Source organism: Phoca vitulina, unplaced genomic scaffold (genome assembly GCF_004348235.1).
Source record: "Phoca vitulina isolate PV1807 unplaced genomic scaffold, GSC_HSeal_1.0 scaffold1, whole genome shotgun sequence".
Taxonomy (NCBI): domain Eukaryota; kingdom Metazoa; phylum Chordata; class Mammalia; order Carnivora; family Phocidae; genus Phoca; species Phoca vitulina.
The window spans coordinates 32,929,328-32,938,027 of NW_022589704.1; the positions used below are offsets into that span (position 1 = coordinate 32,929,328).

General features: G+C 38.5%; 1 non-coding gene across 1 annotated transcript; it reads left to right on the forward strand.

Annotated features, from left to right (window-relative positions):
- Positions 1-7,828: 7,828 nt before the first annotated feature.
- On the forward strand, positions 7,829-7,932 carry LOC116637948. The gene has a single exon (XR_004300567.1). It is a non-coding gene; the product is annotated as a U6 spliceosomal RNA (small nuclear RNA).
- The last annotated feature ends 768 nt before the right edge of the window (positions 7,933-8,700 follow it).

The window sequence follows — 8,700 nt, forward strand, 5'->3', positions numbered from 1 at the left end:
CCGCTCCCCCCTGCTCGTGTTCGCTCTCTCTCTCTGACAAATAAATAAATAAAAATCTTAAAAAAAAAAAAAAAGTAAACTCTATGCCCAATGTGGGGCTTAAACTCATGACCCGGAGATCAAGATTTGCATTCTCTACCATGAACCAGCCAGGCGCCCCCATAATGTGTGACCATCGTATTTCTCCAGAAAGATTTATAATATCAGGGAACAGTGACTGTACCATACGCGACTACATACCCAGAAAATGTTCAATAGTCGCTGAAGCCAGCCAATTGAGGACACAAAACAAGGAAAGAAAATCTGATCCTGCATAGGCTTATTTGTATCTTGAGGATTAGAAAAAAATTATAATAGAATATATTTCTTTTACTGTACATTCTACGAATGTTTGATACTTTTTCAATACTTTTTCCGGTTATTAAGCATATCAACATTTTTCTCACTTAGATGCTGAGGCTGTTGCATCAGCATTTGAAATGTACTGAAGTTAGAAAACAAGGCTGTCTTACGGCCTTGCATTTTAGTTTTTCTGGCTTTTGATAAATATTTATCTGGCCTTTCATAATGACCTCCAAATAACTGCACTAGACTATCTGCTTGTAGAAATTACACAAATAATTTCAAGAGCAGCTGAAGCTACTGTAATACACATCCTCACAACCTTCACCCTATCTAAGATAAATACTTATTCATCCTTTTTAGAGGACCCTGGAACACAGAAGTATTCATATTAAAACTTACTTTTCTTTCCTTAATCTAGAATTTTCCCTATTTAAACTGATTAGATATTTAAACCTAAAATGTGATGTTTTTATTTTCCAAACACAAAACTAATCATGCTTTAAACTTTGAACCGCTTCCACTTAAATGTATTCCTTTTCCCTTCAATTAAAAGACCGATTTCCAAACCTCTTTTGTGTTAGGAAATCAAATCATACAACAAATTTAGGATAAAATCTTTGTCTAAATGTCCAAGAAGCAAGATGACCACCCACTCCTTTTTATGGAGAGAAATCCAAGTTTTAGTTATAAAAGTAACAATTCAAAAAAAAAGGCTGAAGATGGGCTGCTCATTTCAGGGCATGTCTCTATCTCATCCAACATGAAGTTTACAGTATCTTTGGCATCTTTAATATTCTCTTGCTTTAGAACCACCTTTGCAGGGGTGCCTGGGTGGCTCAGTCGGTTAAGCGGCTGCCTTCGGCTCAGGTCGTGATTCCAGGGTCCTGGGATCGAGCCCCGCATCGGGCTCCCTGCTCAGCAGGGAGCCTGTTTCTCCCTCTCCCTCTGCCTGTCTCTCTGCCTACTTGTTCTCTCTCTCTATCTCTCTGTCAAATAAATAAATAAAATCTTTAAAAAAAAAAAAAAGAACCATCTTTGCCTACTGCTGGCTAACTCCTTGCTCTTGGGGAGATTGTTTTCCATTATATAGTTCTTATATTAATCAATTTTCTCAGCGTCTATCTGCTACTATCCAGAAATAGGCTATACACTTTTACTCTTCTTAAAGCACAGAATAAAAAAGTGGAGCTATCAGACCTGTAGGGTTTTTTTTTCCTCTTTCAAATATTACAGAATAACCTTTCCATATTTCCAAAAATAAGAGCCTTCAGGAAAATGTACCAAACACAAACTATTACTAGAATGATTTCACAGCTAAGGATTACTCATATGCCTTCCCTTTGCCAAGTTTTTATGTAGAACATCTGTAAGAAATATTTGCCATTGTCTTGCCTTCCTACATCTCCCTATAAGGACTGTTTTATCTTGACCACAAAGCTTTAGTGATAGAAAATGGGGAAACAGAGGACAATATGGTGGGGTGATTAGGCCAAGTAACAATTTTCTAGTTAAAAGTTTCATGACCAGGGGTGCCTGGGCTCAGTCGGTGGAGCATGCGACTCTTGATCTCGGGGTTGTAAATTCAAGCCCCACATAGGATGTAGAGATTACTTAAAAACAAAATCCAAAAATAAATAAATAAATAAAATCTTAAAAGCTTCATGACCAACATCACGTTTCTAGTTGTCCATTGTCTCACCTATTGCTGTATCATTAAGGACAATCTTACAGTATGACACCTGATTTTTTAACTTTATGAACAAAGGTCTTCACAAACATTCCAGTTTTATCTCTCTTTTTTACTCTCTGGAGTCCAGACACATTTAAACCTCTTACAGTTCACTGACATACCACGCCTCTTCCCAAATTTACCTTCTTTCTAATTAAAAAGAAAAGGGAGGAGGGGCCCTGTCATTTTCTACCAAGTATTCCCTCCACCTCTAGCGCCTTTCCTTGCCTCTGCTCCAGGCATCTTCTGGTCTTTTTTTCAAAACCCAGCATAATTGCAGGGTTAAGCATTCTCCAATTCCCAGATCATCATTACCTGCCTTCCGAGTTCCCAAAATGCTTTGTTCACACTCTGGAGTAGTGTAAATTTCCTCTTCTATTTTTATTGTTTCTGATTTTGATTTGGGAGGGGAGGGGATTCTGGGTGATTTTTAATCTTATTTTCTTCTTTATACTTTTTGATACACTTTGACTTCCTACAATGTATTATTTTTTAATTAGAAAAAAAATTTCAAATAGTAGTTCCAGACAAAGAAAATTAAAACAAAAAACAAAAAACAAAAAAACACAAGTAGTCTTTGGTGTCCAGAGCAAATATAATACTCAAGGTAAGGAAATGTAAAATAATTAAGCAAACTCGCTGAACATTATCAAAAAACAAATTATTTTAGAGATGACACTTTATAATCAGCACCATACCCTAATATTTATTAAAATCTTCTGGATATGTTAATATTCTATTTAATACCCTGGTTTATTACTGGTTAGATTTGTGACTATCTTTTTTATTTTTAATTTTTATTTATTTATGTTTTTATGTATTTTTTAAAGATTTTATTTATTTATTTGACAGAAAGAGAGCACAAGTGGGGGGGGGGCAGCAGGCAGAGGGAGAGAAAGAAGCAGGCTCCTTGCTGAGTAGGGAGCCCGATGTGGGGCTCGATTCTAGGACCTTGGGATCATGACCTGAGCCGAAGGCAGACGCTTAACTGACCAAGCCACCCAGGTGCCCCCTGTATTTATGTATTTTTATTTTATTTATTTATTTATTATTATTATTTTTAAGATTTTATTTATTTATTTGACAGAGAGAGACACAGCGAGAGAGGGAACACAAGCAGCGGGAGGGGGAGAGGGAGAAGCAGGCCCCCCGCGGAGCAGGGAGCCCGATGCGGGGCTCGATCCCAGGACTCTGGGATCATGACCTGAGCCGAAGGCAGACGCTTAACGACTGAGCCACCCAGGCGCCCCATTTATGTATTTTTAAAGATTTATTTATTTGTTTGAGAGAGAGAGAGCTTGTGTGAGTGGGGGGCGGGGTGGAGGGAGAGGGAAAGAGAGAATCTCAAGCAGACTCCCCCTTGAGCACGGAACCTGACTCGAAGCTCTATCCCATGACCCCGAGATCATGACTTGAGCCAAAATCAAGAGTCAGATGTTCATCCAACTGAGCCACCCAGGTGCCCCTATTTATTTATTTATTTATTTATTTTGGGTGGTTTCTATGCCCAGCGTGAAGCCCAATGCAGGGCTTGAACTCACAACCCTGAGATCAAGACCTGAGCTGAAATCAAGAGTTAGATGCTTAACCAACTGAGCCACCCAGACACCCCTATCTTTTTTATTTTTATTTTTTTCTATTTTATTGTATTATATCATCTATGTAAGTCTCCTCAAGCCCTTGATGGAATAGAAATAGAAACGATTAAATAAAACATTCGGGCACTAGAATTTTAATTGTCCCTGGCAGGTTCCACCAGATTCACATATTTAGCTGGAATGGGAGTGCTGTCTTCAAGCAAGGGATCATGAAGACAGCAAAACAACTTACCAAGTGGCTAAAATGTATAGTATAAAAGAGCTCCTGTATGCAGTCAACACAAGTATGTCTGTGTGCAACAAACCATAAATTAAATGCAGAAGATTCTGATATTTATTTTCATCTCCTCTTCATTATAGAACTGGTGAAAATCCTTCACTGCAAATGGCTAAGTCGTGTTTTCTGTTTTGACTTACCTTCTTGTGTAGTCCAATGCTGATTTTCTTTTATGTGTTCTTTATGTGTTTTATGTTTTTTTTTTTAAGATTTTATTTATTTATTTGACAGAGAGAGACACAGCGAGAGAGGGAACACAAGCAGGGGGAGTGGGAGAAGGAGAAGCAGGCTTCCCGCCGAGCAGGGAGCCTGATGCGGGGCTTGATCCCAGGACCCTGGGATCATGACCTGAGCCGAAGGCAGACGCTTAATGACTGAGCCACCCAGGCGCCCCTTTATGTTTTTTTTTTTTTTAAGATTTTATTTATTTGACAGAGAGAGACACAGTGAGAGAGGGAACAGGAGCAGGGAGAGTGGGAGAGGGAGAAGCAGGCTTCCCACAGAGCAGGGAGCCCGATGCGGGGCTCGATCCCAGGACCCTGGGATCCTGACCTGATCTGAAGGCAGGCGCTTAATGACTGAGCCACCCAGGCGCCCCTGTGTTTTACATGTTTTATCTGTCCTTGAACCATGCAGATCTGGCTGAGACGCAAGGTGGCTTTTGAGATAGATGCCTTTATTATTATTTGCAAAAGCAGTGGTATTTTCTAAACCTGCAATTTCTGAGTGATAGCTTCAAATAGAGACTTTATCAATTGTCTTGCTGACTAGGCTTGGCCAGAGCTCTGCCCTGCAAGTTCTGCTCCACGTCAGCTCCTCTCACTCAGCCATCCCCACACTTGATGTGATCAGAGTTTCAGTAGTACTGTTGACTGATGAGATGGGTAATTTGTATACTTTGACTTTTTTTTCCACCTTCTGCAAAAAACTGGTCTCCATTATATTTCATCTGTAACATTAGTTAAAACCTTCTTGTCCACATCCCTGAAAGGGTTTTACTGTTGGGCCAATTTAATCTCCCATTGTGAGGTCTACAATAGCATTTACACCATTGTATTGCAAATTATCTCTTTAGGAAGTCAGGAGATTATGAATTCCATAAGGCCTGGGACTTTAGACAGGATTTAGCATAAATCTGACACATATTAGGTCCTCAGTAAATGCAGAACTTATTTGAATAAATAAATTAATGGAACTAGGCATACTTTTTAAGTAGCAGAGAAAACATCAGGAGAAATTTTCAGAGGAATTTAAGATATGAAATGAATTTCCTCAACTAAAAGTGAAAACCCAATTTGAGAATGGGCAAAAGGCTCTAAACAGAGATTTCTCTGAAGAAGATATACAAATGACCAATAAAAATATGAAATGATGTTCAATTTCATTAACCATTAGGGAAATACAATGAGGGGGCGCCTGGGGGGCTCAGTCGTTAAGCGTCTGCCTTAGGATCAGGTCATGATCCCAGGGTCCTGGGATCGAGCCCCACATCGGGCTCCCTGCTCAGTGGGAAGCCTGCTTCTCCTTCTCCCACTCCCCCTGCTTGTGTTCCCTCTCTCACTGTGTCTCTCTCTCTGTCAAATAAATAAATAAAATTAAAAAAAAAACAAACCACAATGAGGTACCACTACACACTCACTAAGGTGGCTAAGATAAAAAAGATAGATAAAAGTATTAGAAAGGGGGGCGCTTGGTTGGGCATCTGCCTTTGGCTCAGGTCATAATCCTGGGGTCCTGGGATTGAGCCCCTCATCCCTCCCTGCTCAGTGGGGAGCCTGCTTCTCCCTCTCCCACTCCTCCTGCTTGTACACGCATGTGTGCACTCTCTTTCTCTGTCAAATAAATAAATAAAATCTTTAAAAAAAGTATCGGAAAGGATGTGGAAAATTGGAACGCTGAGATATTGCTGATAAGAATGTAATATGGTGCAGTTACTTTGGAAAACAGTTTGACAGTTCTTCAAAAGTTAAGCATTGATTTACCATATGATCCAGTAATTCCAATCCTAGGTATATACCCAAGAGAAATGAAAAAACATCTACACAAATATTCATATCAGCATTGCTCATTATAACCATAAAGAGGAAATAACTCAAATGTCCATTAACTGATAAATGTGGTATATCCATGCAGTGTAATATTATTCACCCATAAAAAGTAATGGAGTAGTGATACATGGTACAACATGGATGAACCTTGAAATCCGTATGTTGAGTGAAAGAAGCTGGTCACTGAAGACCACATATTGTATGATTCCATTTATGTGAAATGTCCAGAATAGGCACATCTAGAGACAGAAAGTAGACCAGTGGTTGTGGGGGTGCGGGGTGGGGTATGGGGGTGGGTAGAGGAAGAGGGGAATTGGGAATACATGCGGGGTGACAAGTACTGGGTAAGGGGTTTCCTGCTGGGATGATGTAAACATGCTAAAATTGATCATGGTGATGGTTGCACAACTCTATGAATACACTAAAAACTACTGAATTGTCCACTTTGAACGGAGAATTGTATTGTGAATTATATCTCAATAAAGCTGTTTTTTAAAAAAAGGAACTGAAAGGCATTTTGCCAGTAACAATTACATTGCCAATCCTCAAATTTTCACTTCTTTTTCAGGATACCTTTTAAGAACAAAACTATACACAAGAAATGCAGCAGATTCTTAAAGGAAAAAATATCTTAGTCCTTATACTAACCCTAGGAGCAGGACAAAATCCATATGATGAAATTGGATCACTTCCTTCTCATGGGCCTTGACCTAATATTGTCAGTGTATTTATAAATAATGTGGTCTGTTGAAAACAATGCTTGAAATCTTAAGCTGTTTCAGGATATAGAAAGGGGGAAAAAAAATCCCTGAACCTATAAATTTTAGGCCTTAAAGTTAATACTAGAATTTGTAAGCTTTGCTTAGATTAACAGTGGCCTCACTACTCCCTTCAAAACTCTTCTACAAGCAAGTAGTGTATTAAGCAAGAGACAGAGGTGTGATAAGAGAAGAATTTCTTATAAGAACAGTGTGCCTGCACCCCTGCTGAGATACCACCTATTTGGTCACAGGTTTGTTTTAATTTTTCTCAGACAATGGCCAACCAGTAACACTATCTATCATTCAATCTCCTGCAACAATTACAGCAACCGAGATGATGAAACTGATGACCAACGGTACGAGTCCATTACAATACCAAAGCTGGCCTCTACATCACCGAGGATTTCAGTACAAGGGCTAAGAAAGAAAAATTAATGAGGTCAGAACGGAAAACAAATGACAAGAGCATAGGAAGTGAAGTCACTAGCTCACTAGGATATACTTAGAAAATCAGCTGAGGTCTGCGAGCATTTTTGCAAATAACATTACAGCAGAAATAGGAAGGTGTTTGCCTTCTAGAACAGTTCCTGGAGGATGGCTTTATATGACTTGTTTTAACAATCAGTAAAGTGACATTTACTTAACTTTTACACCTTACAAAGCACTTTCACATCTATTTTCGCATTTGAGCCTCCCTCCCATGAGGTGGCTAGAGCAGGTAACACTTGTCTCGTCATTACCCGACCTGTATTGAATTCTTGTATCTCAGGCAAAAAGGGATGTTTTGACCCAATCTCTTTAATTCAATGAATACTTTGGGTCACAGGGAAAAATAAAGTTTCACGGAATATAATAGCTAGAAAGAAAGCTCACCATAGCAGTAGTTAAAATGGACAGAATTTGACTAGGATAAAAACCTAATGACTGAAATGAATCTCACTGTAAAATGTACATGGAAAAAGTTGATCCTGCACATAATCATTTCAGTAAAAGAAAAATGAGAATAGAAAAAAGTTGGAAATAGTTTCACTGTTACTGCATAAAAATTTGATCAAGAATTAAATAGATTAGTGCTCACTTAGGCAGCACATATACTAAAATTGGAATGACACACAGATTAGCATGGTCCCTGCACAAGGATGACATGCAAATTCGTGAAGCGTTCCATATTTTTTTTTAACTATAGGAAACAAACTGAGGGTTGCTGGAGGGGAGGTGGCTGGGGCGATGGGGTAACTGGGTGATGGGCATTAAGGAGGGCACTTGATGGAATGAACACTGGGTGCTATATGCAACTGATGAATCACTAAACTCTACCTCTGAAACTACTAATAAACTATATGTTAATTAATTGATTTTAAATTTTAAAAAAGAAAAAAGAATTAAATAGATTATAACTATGGTTTAAATGGGTATCTTCATAAATAGAGTTCAAAATGACAGATTAAAATCATGCACTTGATTCAAGTGGGGGAATAAAAAACAAAAAGGAGAACATGGCAGGATCAAATTGGCATTTCTTTTTTTCAAATTGGCTTTATTGACTTGATTTTTAGAATCCTGCCTGCCTTCTTATCTTATTTAACATGATTCAGGTAAGTCTCACAATCAGGCTCTCTATCTGTGAAATGAGAAGTGTAATGTTGTGGATTAGATGAGATAATGTGAATAAAGCAGTTAGCATAGTAGTGGCACAAGTGAAGTGTATTTTAACCCTCCCTTTTCCAAGAATTTATTGTATCCTTTCAGTATGCCAAACCAGGATCTTTAAAAGTAGGTCTCCTAGTCACTAAACCACATTACTTCATCTGTAAGTACATTTCTTACAATTGACAAAATACCCAAAGCAGATCTCTGATGAAACTACAACAGAGCTTTACCTCTGACTGTCTATATATTTTAAAATAGAAATTTTAATTTAGAAAATATTGTTCCAACCAAC